We start from the raw sequence: 13155 nt of genomic DNA, 5'->3' as shown, positions 1-13155 counted from the left end.
CCAGGTTCTGGCGTGTGGGGAGCTGCCAGCAGCCCTGGGCGCACAGGGGGACGGACCTCCCCTGGCCCCAGCACACGCTGCCCCCCAGGCTGCACGTGCTGTCCCTGCCCGAGGACCCCCTCGCCCAAGCCCTCGCTGCCTTAACCTCCGGCGCAAGGCTGCTCTACTCCGGGATGGGTCAGCGGAGCCAGCGGGCTTGGGCTACCCGCTCGCCGCAGGCCTGTGGCTGCTTTGCGTCTTCACATCCTGTCCCCCAGGCTGCCACGAGTGAGCGCTTCTTGGAGAACCTCCTGTGAGCTTCAGACCTCCACACTAAACTCACTCAGACGCATCCTCTGCCTGGTGTTCATGCTTTCCTTCGCCTCCAGATTTCCTTCCTCCCTCCCCTCCCCCCCACTTCCGTCCTTCCTCACCCCTCCCCCTCTCTCCCTTCCCCCTCCCCCTTTCCGTCCCTCTCTCCTTGCTCTCTCTCTCTCTCTCTCTCTCTCTCTTTCCCATAAACTCAGGTTGACACTTGACAGTGAACTAATGATATGACATTGTGCCACCACCAAGCTAAGAGGTGACACCTTAATAATTACCCAGCATGGCTTTAGTTAAAGAATGGATTATTTTCATGCTGTAAAGAAATCAGGGCACAAGTGCACTTAAAAAACATGCTGTTCCCTTCCAATGAGGGCCTCTCCTGTTCCTCCTCATTCTCCCTGCTTGCGGACGGTCACTCACACCAGGATTTCTGCTCCAGGATGAAGGACAGGTAGAGGGAGCAAGAGAGGAATACACGAGCACATGCACACACACACACACACACACACACACAGACTCGGTGCCAAGATGTCAGAGTGTAGAGACAAGCAGAAGTCAGGCCACCGTGAGAGGAGCTGAGCTCCTGCTGCATGGGGGCCGGCCCTGCAGCCCGTGCTGGGAGGCCTGTGGCCCGGAAGGTGTGTCATCGCTGCCGCTGTAGAGAGCAGAAAGCTATTTCTACTTCATCAAAGAAGTCATGGGAGACGCACGCTGTTTCCATGAGCCCTGGAAAGAATTTTTAGAGTAAGTTGAGGCAGTAACAAATGATCATTTAAGTTCAACTACTAGAGCGGTCATCTAACAGCTACCGATACCGCTACTCCCAGGTGCGCTCTGTCGTGTGTCCTGACTGAACGATAACAATATAGAATGTGCAGCACACACAACCGTGTCTGCGAGGCAGCTGACCGTTGTAGGTATTATCGGGTTCGATAATAGTGAACTCTTAGAGGTTACAGTGGGTCCACAGAAATAAACCAGGGCTGTCTCGGGGGACAGGTAACGTATGGGCACCGTTTTCCTAAGGAGTGTTATTGTCAAAGAAAGCGCAGTCGGCTGAATGGTGTTGTTCTGAATGCCCCAAGACTGACGTGGCCATGACTGAGGAAAACCACAGAACTTTCCCTTACTTGATAACTCATGGCTGTTCTTTCTATCCCACTGTCTCGAGGAGCCTAGGAGGGCACTGACCCACAGGCTGTTGTGCGGTCCTGGGGAGCACAGCAGGAGAGCTGGAGTTAGCCTTCTGGATGGCGTGGTTTCTTCCGGCCAGCTCCAGTGGGAGATGGGGCTCCACAAAGTCAGCCTCGGGCCCCGCAGAACTCCTTTGCTGATGCTGAGCTGTGCACTCCGCAAATCCAAACCTACCAAGCAGAGAGAAATTCGCAATCACGGATGAAAAAGTAGACAAGCATCTCTCCTTGGCCCCAAAGCTAGTTTTGAAAGTGAAGGAACGACCCTTCTCCTGCTGAGCCTCAAGGACTTCATTCATGTACGGAAGGAGATTTGTGGGATTCGAAGGAGGTAATTGATGTGTTCTTGACCCAGAGCCCATGTTTAATAAATGCAAGGAACGTACTATTGTAAGTAACAATGCGCTTTTAGAGTTAAGATATTGTAGTCATTGAATCATAAACATTTATCTGCAAATAAAAGCAGAAGCTATTCTGGGTCAGCACGTATGTCTCATGTATAACTCTGTCTTGTTTCCGTGCGCTACCCCTGCATTCGTGAAAATCGTATCATCAGAGTAAAAACTTTTTAGAAACCAAACAATGTCCCTTATGTGGTTCTTTGTTTTTTTTTTTCCCTGAGATTTTATTTATTTATTTATTTACTTGGATCATGTGGGAGCAGGGTCAGGGGCAGAGAGAGACAATCCCCCAAGGTCCACGTGGGGCTTGATCTCACAAGCCCAAGACCACAACCCAAGCTGAAATCAAGAGTCGACACCCAACCAGCCAAACCACCCGGGCTCCACACCTTACATCGTTTGGATAATTATGAACATGCAGTTGTCATTTTTCTATTATGTACTTCTCAGAAATTAAAATATCATTCTTTTAAAATGATCCAAATCATATTAACTCAAATTAAAAATTGTCAGATGAAAATATATATGCATGTACATATTTTTCTAAGCATGTCTTGATAGGTTTGAAGAATGGAAGAACCACAGTTAAATTCAGAAATGAGGGACCACGGCTCTCTGCAAACTGTGTTGGGAGACCAGAGCCTTGTAAGGATGTTAAGGAGAATGAAAATAAATTGTGCCCTAAAAGATCAATTTCCTATTTCAATTCACTCTACAGGTTGTATTTTGTCTATGTGACAATCATTTTCAATCAAGCTGATTGATATGGACCAAATGAGATAATGAGATTCATAAATGAGTGAATGAAGACATATTTTATGGGTTAATCTCTACTTTGACACAAAATAGTGACTTTAGAAAATTTTGAAATTTATTTTTCATCCAACTTTCAGATATTTCAATTGGTGTGTGAGCAGATTACCCGTGGAGATTATATCTCCTAAATATAGGTTGTATTTTATAAATAGCTCTTATTATTTATTTTATATTTCTAAAATTTCCCAGAGCCTATCTCTGATCTTCCAAAGTATTAACTCTGAACTTATTTTTACTAAACAGGTTCCCAGAACACAGGCAAGCCTGTGTAACAGTTTTCATCTTTTGGTTCACAGTCTATGGGAAGAGTGGGGTTTCTTTTGCTCAGGAAGGATACGACAGCAGGACGTATTTCCCCTGCTGCCGATACAGGGGTGGACATGCAGAGACACCTGTCTGCGATGCCACAGGACTGGCTGGCACGCCTCTCGTTCTGATACGCTCTCCCATCACGCCCCAGAAGCTCTCTGCTAAACCAGTGGTTTTTCACACCGTGTGCCTCCCTGTAAGGATTCTCCACATCACAACAGGAGCTCAGGGAATGTGGGAGGCCAGTCTGGTGGAGGTGAAGTTGGGACCCTAACCGTACCAAGCTTGCTTTTCTAAAATCTGATCCATAGATTGAATTTCTTAGAATTGCACTTGAAAAAAAAAAAAAAAAAAAAGCACTCTGTCGCTTAAGAAATATTTGTTTGAAAACTAGTGTCTCAATGCCTGCTGTCTCCACATCCCACGCGCAAACATACGGGTGTGCGCACACTCCCGCGTACAGACTGTGTAGACGGACGGCGGGAGGCTACAGCAGGAATAACACCAGATCTATATTTTGCCATTTGGGGCATCTTCCTAGGGAACCTGGCCTCTTCATGACATCCTGCTGCCTCCGCCTCCCTGACCCTCCGGAATCACCTGCTGTCCAGCCCAGTCAGGCCAGTTCGCGGCCAAAAGAGGGCATTTCGGTGGGACAGGAGAGGCCGGTCTCCCTTGCTAAACCTACTTAGCGTGTGTGGACACTGCGCCACCTGTTGTACAGACAGGCTCTCAGGTGGGCACCGGTGTGTTACGGGGAGCTGTTTGCCCAAAAGAGCTCAAGTTCCCCTGAGTGACTGCGAGGGACTAAGCCGTTGTGCTCAGGAGAGAGCCTAGGGAGGGGACGCAGGACAGCAGGAAGGGAGGGGAGGCAGCGTGCGAGGCCGGGTTGGCCTGGATGGAGCGCGTGAAGCCGTGGACAACCTCAGCCCCGTCCCTGTCCGGCTGCCTGACCTGTCTGATTCTGGAAGGGTGTTGGCGTCTCTTCTCAGAGGCCACACCCTGTTAAAAGCAGCTTTGTCCATCTTCAGGCTGAGTGTCGCATTTTGGAAACTGTAAAGGAAGGAGCAGCCTGGTTTGAGTTGGGTGCCTGGCTTCCCCTCACTTTCAGTAAGACGCGAGGGTCTCATCAGCTCACGGGCGGCCATGACACAGGCCCACGGTATTCGCTCCAATTTTTCACATATAACCCCAAGACTAACATGATTATGAAACTCCACTGTCTCCTTGATGATGGAAAGAGGATACCACAGCAATGAGACTTAAGCAACTGTTCCAAAAGGGCATGAATGGATCATGTGAGCCACACGGACAGCATGTGGCCAAGGGAAAGGTACGGTGGTAACACGCCTGACTCCGGAAATTCCCTGCGATGCGTCTTCAATACCCAGCAGCCATACCTGTCCCTCTGTGGCGAGCAGGTCGATTTTCCAACACGAGGACCAGCAGGGATCGTTGTAAGGTGTTGGTGCCAGACGCCTCTCCCAGTGTGGGTCATTTTGGGGAATCCGCGTGGGGCGTCGTGCAGGACTGGCGACAGACAGCGTGTCTCTGTTCCCCAGCTTCACCACCGGGTAGCAAGACACCGCTGTCACAGTCCTCAGCGGCCATTCCGAATCCTGTGTCACCGGGGACGAGAGAACACCTGTTCTACACTCTCTCCTAGGGAGTCCTTCCCTGTTCACCGACACGTTTCCAACTTGTGTGTCTTTAATGCGTGTTTGATAAATACAAACAAACAAAAGGTAAGCTTGCTATCACACACACCCAGCTTCTGTTAATCTGCTAAACAGCAGAGAGGGTCAGAGAGGCCTAATAGGTACAGAGATGGTGAAATCACAAAAAACAGGAATTAGGTAGATAAATGTGTGTGTGTGTGTGTGTCTGCATGTCAGTTTATCCCAAATGTTTTCTAATCGTGACTCACTTGAAAATTATTTTAAATAAGCTAAAGAAAATTTAGTGAGGTCATTCTTATTAGAGCATTTAGGAGAAGGGGTTGTGAGATGTGACCCTCATGGGCTCTACTACATGGGAACTCATTGATTGTCAAACTTCCACAGTTAAACCTTTGCAGTTGACAGGAGACTTCTGATTTCCAGTGTCCGCGTGCTGTTAGACCCCGTCAGTGAATCCGGCTCGACGAGGACTCATCCTTTCAAATTCCTTCTAGGTTCCTTTTTTATTTAATTTATTATTCTCTAAGTATTTATTATATATTTGGAAACTCACAGAAAGACCTTTGAAAATAAGATTTTTTTTCCACAAAATGTAGGCAAAAGTTCCATTTACAGAAACATTCTTATGGCTAAGATGACACATTCATAATCATTTGTAGAAAAAGTAAATAATGTTACCTTTAATTATGACATTTTAAGTATAATATCTATCTGTGTAGGGAATATTTATACACGGATAGTTTTAAAGATTTAATGGAAAGAATATACCTATTTTCCCTTCATTTTGTCAAAAAATTAAAATATATGTTTAGAGCTTGGAGTATTGTTTGGGTGGATGTTCTCAGTATGCTGATTTGTGACACTTTTATCGAAAAAATAAAACTACTCATTAAATGCTGTTTCTCAGAAAAAAATGGGAACTCAAGTGAAATAGTGGTGATGATCGTATGTTAAAGCGGCTGTTTATGGATGAGCACAAAGATACAGAAGTCAAATGGGTATTGCTTTTCATCCACTTGAAAGAAACGACCCCCGACCCCCATACAAGACATCCATGTAAAACGGGTGCTCAGAAATAGATTTACTTGGCTCCAGATTCTCGTGCCTGTAGTTTTTATTCAGCTATTTAATTTTTTATGACAGTATAATGCTTTAGTTTTAATATAATATCAGTGTTCTAGTGACAACTTCCATATTCTTAAATACAAATTCATATTTTAAGTCTTTTATATATTTATGGATAGCCTACTACAGCACTTGGAGAATAACAAAAATGTACCTATCAATTGTGAAATTTTTTCTATGCCTCTAATTCCCTGAATGTCAATAATAGATCCCAGGAAGGTTTAAAATGTGTAATATTGACCCAATTTCAAGACTTCTAAAAAGCAACCTGCTTTTTTGGCCAGATATGGATAGTGCTGGCTTTGGAGATTCCCCTGCCTCCCAGACCTTACTAAAACACTTCATAGTCTGCTAAGCATTAACGTGAGAAAGGGTAATGGCTTTTTTGGAGCCGTTATAATCTATCGGGTCAAAGCATGTTTCATTGATAAGATAATTTTGCTTATCCTGCAGTCATGGAGGTCTGCAGATCAGGCGAGACACCCAGAGCCTTATGAAATATTTAAAAAGGCCCTTCCTCCGTGCACACATAAACAAGCCTTCCCAACTCAGTGGCTCAGGCAGCTTTAAGTGTTAAGCCCGGGAAGGTAGGGAAAATGAATAAAAGGGATAATGAAATGAAGCAGAGAGATTCCGGATGGAAGAAAGAAAGGGGTAGCACGTCTGTCAACGGATAACGCTCCCGTCAATTCATGTTGTTTCCAGAGTTGTTAGTAAGTCAGCCTGACTGATGGTCGCGGGACGGGGTGGCCGGAGAGGGCCGGGGAGGGTGTAGTCCGAGCACAGTCCAGGTCTTCATGCTTTGCTTGAGAAACACTCACAGGGACCCTGAGACTTAGGGCGCTAGATGCTTTCTTCAAGGGCATGCCTTTCTGAGCCATCACATTAGTGCAGCGATTTCTAACAGAGAGAGAGAAAAGATCATTTAACAAGTCCATTTTTGTGAAGATCATACCAAAGCGGGAACGACCAGGATGCTTTCTCGCTGATTCATACTCTCCATGCTTTGCGGAGAGAGAAGCGGTCGAACCAGTGGTCTCTGTCTGGCCATCGCTGCCCTGACATTCAGCCTGCCCCTCGGACCTGGGCTGGCGGGTGTTTTGTCTCAGGCAAGGAGATAGCAAAGACACCCAGCACCTACGGGATAGAGGCTGCTTGAGGTCTGCTTGAGGATGGCTTGGTTCTGTCTATGATTTCTGGGCTTTGAAAAAGCAGCCAACCAGACTTCTCCAAGGCCATGATTACCACTGTCGGTCTCTCTTCTTGTCAAATGGAGATGGGAGATACTCCAATTCCAGGGTCTGGTTTTCAAAAGGGTGCTCTTGGCCGCCCTCCCCTTCCCGGCCCCCCCACCACCACCCCTACCCTCCCTCGGCATTCGTTCTCGGCCGGCCTTCGTGTGATAAAAGAAAGATGCCGTGCAGTGTACATTCAGTCAGATTGTCAGTGTGTCCACACACATTCTGTCTCTGTTCAATGTCCCGTGACAACAAGGTGAGGCGGCAGAGGTTGTTGGAACAGCTGCTGCCTAAGCTGGAAATCCCAGGCATTGAGCACCATCTGTCTATACATTCACAACCGCATACGAGGGCCATCTATCAGAGGGGAGCCCTGCAGCTGCCTTCCCATCAGGCCCGCTTCCTTCCTCTGCTCGGAACAATGAGAGCGGGCTCTTCACTCTGAGCCACACAGAATGGCTGATTTGATTAAGTCCCCAACTCTCATTATGCTAGGTAGGGGTGTAGAATTTCAATGATGATCCATAATGCATGACCAGTTCGTCGCCATGGCAACATAAATTCAAGGTTACTAGCTCAGACGCATAATTGGGTGTGCATTGAGCGCTGAAGACGGGCTGTTAAAATTCTTGTCATAGAAAAGTAGCATCCATCATACTGTCTGAAATTGCAAAGTACTCGTAATCAGACAGAAAAATCCTTGGAGAAAAATGTTAATAAAATAACTATTACAGTCTAATAAAATTATGAAGTTTAACCACTTTGGTTTTTAGAGTATTTCGGGTAGGAAGGATGAAGCAGACACCTCATTAAACACCAGAGATTCAGGTCGAACCTCCCCCACCAGTATTTGCTGTGAAATATGGACCTACAGAATTTGGGGTCTCAGTATGATTGATTGATCAAAATAAGCCCCGCATAACAAAATAACCACCGCACACACATTTGTTTCATTTTTTACATTTCATATTGGATTTTTCTTTTCTGTAAGAATATTTCCTTAATAAAATGCTCTGGGAAAACTAAATCTACTCCTTTGCTTTAAAATGCTGAAAATTAAATTATGCATGCTATTTGTTGTATCTCCCAAAGTAGAGACATAAAAGCGAAGGTGGTGACAAGAAAACGAAAAAGAGTCAAAAAGAGATAAGACTATGTTGAATTATCAGCCCACCCTTCCGTGAATTCACTGTGCTGTTTATAAACACTCTGAGGAGAAATTTTACTGGAATGTATACGGCTAAGGAAAATCCCATACAAAATAAAACGTGTGCTCCACAAGAGGATTTCATCCTGGACCAAAATAATTATGGTAATTACTTGTTTTGGTGTCTGGCTTTGCCAATGAAGTAGAACCAGGCACAGAGTTATAAATGAGCCCCACACAAATGGCTGAAAATTAAGCTCAGGGTGTTCTTAAGGGGCCACATCACGGCTCATTGAAGATTCCCCCCACCCGCCCCTTGTTCCTTTGATGGAGTCTAACCCGTGTTTCATGGCGTTGTTTCTTTGGATTTTACGTACGAGATGTTCTGCTCTAGATATTATTTATTACAGTTTTTCCTTACATCAAAATGACAAAATCTAAATGTATATATTTTTGTAACCGCACAACCCAGGGTTGCATTTTTCTTTTCTTTTCTTTTTTTTTTTTTTAAGACTGATCTGCCCTTTGTTACCGAGCTTCAGCTTTTATTTAATTCCGTTGAAAAAAACTTAGGATTCACTGACTTAAAGGATAAGAGAATTCTTGCCAAATGAAAGCAGACGCGGCCACATGACCATGGAAACAGCGCCGAGCTCTCGCGCAGACCTCGCAGGAAGTGAGGTTTAATTGCTTCTGCCTTTCTCTCTACACTGAGCCCTCTCACACTCAGACCGTTTTCTTCTCCATCTACCCTCCGGGATATGCACAAAAGCAGTTATTTTTCTTGGTATCATATCTGCCATCATTATAAAATAACTAAAATAATAGGTAAGGGCACAGATAAAACTAATTTTCAGGCAGCTGACATCATTTTAAATGCATCGTTTATCTTCTAGGATTTCAAGTACTGCCCTCAATTTTCTGCAAAGCCAAGGGGGAATCAGATGATTTTTTTTTAAGTGAATAACAGAGATTTATTTATTTTTAACATCACATCCCCAGGACCTTTGCAAATTTTAAAGTAGAAAAAAGAAGAAAAAAAAAAAAAGCAAAGCAAGAATCAAAATCAGATGACCTAATTCAGAATATAGATGTAATTTTATGTATTTTTTTTACATTGTGTTTAATCATACTAATGGCTGTGTCCTTTGGATTTTTTTTTTTTTTCTTTTTTAATGAAGGTACTTTGTGTGGTGCAGTTTCATTTGAAATATGAAGGGGTTTCTTGTCTGAAAGGGCTTGCTTACAAAAGTCACATCTGGAAGTACATTCAGATCCAACGGCACACATGTAACTCCAATTAACATTACGAATGCTAAGGAAAATATACCGCCAGCCCGCGGAGGGGGAGGGGCGGAAAACCAGAGAAAGAGGTTTGTGTCTCTGATTTAAATACAAGTGACTTTATGGAGAGCACCAGCATGTGGTCAAATGGACTCCTATGGTGGAAATGCACTGGCTCTCAAGGCAGAAAAACATTTCTGATTTGGTGTTTACTGAAGTGCGTCCATAATCAGAAGCAAATCCTGAGCTTATTTACCTGCCCTGGAATGAAATCCCAGCAAACTGCAAAGGTGTGAGTCTGATTTAGTTTCCAGAGTCTTTAGGATCATTTAAAGCTTTCAATTTGAGGAGTTAGGCTTTCGGATACTTCAATATACATATCTGTATGCATTGGCACTAATATACACGGATTCACAACATACTGTTGATTCTTATTAAGAACCCCTTAGGCTGTATACACTTGTAAGAATGACAACAGCAACAACAACAAAAACCCACCCCATTTTTAATTAGAACAAAAGCTTAAGCATCAGAAACACGGATTTCATTATCACCAAAATCGCCATATTTTTGAGAACTCTTTAAGAAAAAGCCAATCATGTTTTCTAGTATTAGATCAGAGACAATGAGGATATTACAATATGGATGTTGTATGCCCATTGTGCCTCAACATCTTTATAAAAAATACAAAATTACAATTTGAAAATATGCTGCAGTTACTTTCCATCTTCAACAAGCTACAATTTGATACTAGTCAATCTTTCGAAGTCTGAAATGACTCTGAAATGAGTATATGATAAGTATTTTGGAATAATAATGTATCAAAACTCTCAATAAATTGCGAGACCGTGAGATAAATATTCTCCCCGTGCAGAAATGAGGAGAGACTTGTAGCCGTCTCTAACATAACGTCTCTGCATAACGTCTCTGCCTAACGCTGCTTATGCAAAAGACACAGGCAGGAGAAAGAGTGGACCAGCCAACGGGCTGCTCCCCTGATCAATCACATCCACTTGCCGGTCAGGTCTTCCCATCATTTTTCTCAGCAAATTGATTTTTATTTGTAACAACTTCATATTCTGATGCCTTGCCCTTCATTAGTTAGCTTTGCAAACCTCAGGAAAAAAAATAGCACTCATTATAGTTGGATATAACTCAGTTTTGAAAACCTGTATAAGGTGCGTTTTATGTTTTTTTATAGATGTGATAGACACTGGTACCTAGCTGATGTCTGTGAAGTTGCATTCTGGTGAGATGAGTTTTTAAAACCTTTTTAAAGTTCAGAATGAACATAAAATATGTATCTCAATGTGTACTCATGTGTAATTTATATATCGTAATTGTGTAATGTATGTGTGTCTGGTAAATCTAAGAACCTAGCTGTGCTTCCTTTCGTGCTGTGATGCTCATTTATAATTGCATCTGCCTTTTATTAATTCTATGGTAATTTGGCACAAGGTGGAGTGCGGCAGTGGGAGAATTAGGTTTGACTCACGTGTATCCCTGTTCTTCCCAGTTGTAGTCGAATGCAGGTGTGAGCAGTTCCTGATCTTTCATTCTTCCCGTGACTTTCAGAGCCATCTCTCCAGCGTGGGAGTCGGCCGTACTGGGAATCCCATCACCATCCACAGGACAGCTGCAGCGACAAACCCGGGTTAATACCCCGAATAGCTAACAAAATGCACCTGCTTATCATCTGAGAAAGCCATGATGGACAGGCAGGAAGATGACCAACTCCAGCTCTGAGTTTTTAACTGAGTTTTTAAAAATCACCAAAAGACTACAAATATGTGATAATCTTGCCAAAAATATTATGGAAATCTATTAAGACTGATAATCAATGTATATCCCACAAGAGCTAATTAGATTTGTGAGAGTCATAAACCTGTGATCCAAAGGAAACGGACAACGGGGACCGCGATCTAGTCCGTACTTTCAGATCGTTCCCATACAAGAAAATTAACACTCAAAACCATTCTGAATCTAGTTGAATCACTAACGTGGAAAGACACGGTTAACATTTGGCTCATAGAACTTTTGGTCTAGAATGGACTGTAAAAGGTCATCTGCGTGGGAGCCTGGGTGGCTCAGTCTGTTAAGTGTCTGACTCTTGGTTTCTGCTCAGGTCATGATCTCAGGGTCCTGAGGTTGAGCCCATGTCGGGCTCCCTGGTGAGCGTGGAGCCTGCGTGGGGTTCTGTCTCTTTCCGTCCCCTCCCTCCCACTCATGCTGCTCTCCCGCTCACACAAATAAATAAATAAATAAATAAATAAAGTCATCTGCCTATGTCACATGTCGATTATTTGAACCTATTATGTAAAACCTTCCAGGGGCACCTGGGTGGCTCAGTCTTTAAGCCTCTGCCTTCAGCTCAGGTCATGATCCCAGGGTCCCGGGATGGAGCCCCACATCGGGCTCCCCACTCAGCAGGAAGCCTGCTTCTCCCTCCCACACTCCCACGGCTTGTGTTCCCTCTCTCATTGTGTCTCTCTCTGTCAAATAAATAAATAAATAAAATCTTTAAAAAATCAATAAAATCTTCCAAAACTGACCCTCTAATTTGTATATGAACATGTCTAGTGTTTAAGAACTTATGATTCCTTAAAGAAATCCATGATTGTCTTTATACCAAGCTGAAATCTGGAATCTGTCTCCCAAGCCGTCCGTTAGTCAAGCCAACTTCTCCCTCTTGGCACCACACAAAATAAAGCTAACATGTCTCATACTCCACCATCCTTCTCAGATTTGAGGAAAACACCATCCTCTCTTACTGAAATGAAACAATTCAATGTCTTCAAATGTTCTTGGTCTGATGTGGAAGTCCTAAGAATACAATTTTAGGATGAACACATTGGAAACAGCCAACAGATACCATCATATATGGAGATGCGTTATGTCAGATTTGATCTGTTTTTATTTTTTTCACAAACCAAAACAAAATAAATACTAAATATTAGACAGTTTACTTCTTAATGACGTAGGAAGATGAGTTGTAGACCAAACAAATGAAGATGATTTCTGATTAATGAAAAATCGACTCCATCATGTAAATACATTTTTCTATTCTTCTGTCCATGGCCCCCACTCTCTGGCTCCCTATCTGCTGCCCCAAAGGCCCCCACCCCAGGGAGTCCAGGGCCTCACATGCAAACACAACCATGCTCCCTGTTTCAAAGGAAAAAAGGGCACGTCCACAAATGGATTGCACTAGAAGTATTTTCGTGAATTTATGCTATCACCTCTCCTTCGCAGAATTTATTTGCCAGTGGCTGAACCTTTGGGAGCCATGTTTGAAGCAGAGGTCATGGGCAACATCTGGAACAGTGTAGACCCTTAATAAGATGTGATCTCTGTGTTCACCAAGGTTGAGTGTTTGATTAGGTGTATGACATTCTCCAGAAAGCCCTACTACCGTTTCCTTTACTGAACCGTACAATATACTATATGCAGACATTGTACAACTTGCACCTAAATTTTGAATCTGTTACAAATAAAACTTCTGTCATTGCTGCAAAGTGAAGTCTTAGACTTAAATGCACAGGCACATGACCTTTTACACGACCGTAGGCACCGAATCGTCCCCTTCTTCCTCCCACCAGATCCCGTAACACTGTCCTGGAATTCTGTTCCTCTCTCCTGCCTTGCTCACTCAGTGAG

Source organism: Mustela putorius, unplaced genomic scaffold (genome assembly GCF_011764305.1).
Source record: "Mustela putorius furo isolate JIRA1106 unplaced genomic scaffold, ASM1176430v1.1 tig00000813_pilon_pilon_pilon, whole genome shotgun sequence".
Lineage (NCBI taxonomy): Eukaryota > Metazoa > Chordata > Mammalia > Carnivora > Mustelidae > Mustela > Mustela putorius.
The sequence above is the reverse complement of the archived record's forward strand: the minus strand, read 5'-3'. Positions refer to the sequence as shown.